The sequence below is a fragment of the Trichechus manatus genome, unplaced genomic scaffold, assembly GCF_000243295.1.
Source record: "Trichechus manatus latirostris isolate Lorelei unplaced genomic scaffold, TriManLat1.0 scaffold00049, whole genome shotgun sequence".
In the NCBI taxonomy this organism is placed as follows: domain Eukaryota; kingdom Metazoa; phylum Chordata; class Mammalia; order Sirenia; family Trichechidae; genus Trichechus; species Trichechus manatus.
The window spans coordinates 16,044,379-16,046,263 of NW_004443985.1; positions in this window are offsets into that span (position 1 = coordinate 16,044,379).

Here is a 1,885-nt window from a genome sequence, read left to right on the forward strand (position 1 = left end):
TTCCCCTCCCTAGAGGCGACTGCTGTTACTATTACTTGTGTATTTTTCCAGAGGTATAAACGTGGAATGGTAGCTTAAAATAATGCAAACCAAACCCATTGCTGTTGAGTCATTTCGACTCATAGCGACCCTATAGGACAGAGTAGAACCGCCCCATAGAGTTTCCAAGGAGCAGCTGGTGGATTCGAACTACCGACCTTTTGTTTAGCTACCAAGCTCTTAACCACTGTGCCACCAGGGCTCTGCTTAAACATAAGCAGCGTAAAATATCTGAAATAAATTTCACCAGAATTATAAACTTTGGGAAAAAAACCCTCAATCTCCACTGATTCAGGAAAGTGACAGAAAGGAAACCACACTGTGTGCGTGCGGTGCGTGTGTGTGCGTGTGTGTGCGTGTGTGTGTGTGTGTGAGATAAATCCACTTAATGTTTATGTTCACTTCTTGTCTTGTTTTTGGGCTACTGCAACTTTATGAGGTTAGATTTACCAGGCCTTTATTCTGAAGTCTGGCGTTTCTCCCAAGAGCACCAGTTCCGTTTAATGAGGGCAACTCAAGTGAATCCACAGGAAAGAAAAAAGAAAGTGATATTTTAATTTTATCCAGCCTGAAACACAACTGCACTCAAGGAACGTGCCTGTGATTCTGAGTCATAAATGTATCAATGCCTCATTTTATGGAATAGAGACGCGTTCTCTCCAAATTGGCTGTGAAGTGAATAAACATTATTTTTCCACTGAATTCAGCTCTAGAATAACTGGATCTTCCCATGGGGACTGGAAAAAAAGAAAAGAAAAAGAAAAAACCTACTGCCAGACAGGGTAGAAATGGCCACCGAGCTGACCGTGACCGACATCTGAAGTGTAGAAGTGACCCCGTGCTTTCTGGGACTGAATTGTGTTGCCTTTTTCCAAAGACCCCAGACCCCAGATGCCAAGGATTGCTCTCATTTCTTCCTGCAATGTTCCCCTTTTTCCTTTTGAGGGGCTATTTAGCCTAGCAGGCTGCCTGTAATATTTGGCTACCTGAGGGCCATTTAACACAAGGCTGAATATTCCTTAGGTTCAAGTGTCCTGGTTGTATAAATCCAGCAATTCCCTACCTCATCGATTGAGTAAATTCACAATCATGTGCATCGAGTTTACGTGGGCTGGGAGGTGGTGGTGCCCAGTGCTTTAGCTTGTGGGCTTCGCAGCCACAAAGACGTGGCTTGAGACGCAGCTCTGCCACTTAGTGGCTACATGAGCGTGGATCTATTAAAATATCTGGGTCTTGGTTTCCACATCTACATGATAGGGATAATAATACCTCATGGGATTATAGAAAAGATTAAATGAGATTTTTATATAAACATACTTATATACACGTATATGTATGTATGTGTTTTTGCGTATACGTACCTGTTGCCATTGAGTTGACTGCGACTCATAGCGACCCTATAGGACAGACTACAACCACCCCATAGTGTTTCCAAGGAGTGGCTCTTGGATTCAAACTGCCGACCTCTTGGTTAGCGGCCAAGCTCTTAACCACTATGCCCCCAGGGCTCCTGCCTATACGTATTTGCATATATGTATTAGCATATCCCATGCCCTATGCTGAATATTTACTGTGTAAAAACACTCAGAAATGAGTAGTAATTGTATAATGATGATAGTAATAATACAGAAACTTGTCCCAGTAGATTACCCTTTTTATTTGTTAAACACAAAATGAAAACCAACCAACAAGGGAGAATAAGAAGTCCTAAAAGTTCTGCCACAGGAATCCATTTTTATTGCCTAAAGACATTTTAGCTTTTGAGAAGCTGTCTTAGTTACCTAGTGCTGCGATAACAGAAATACCACAAGTGGATGGCCTTAACAAAGAGAAATTTATTTTCTCA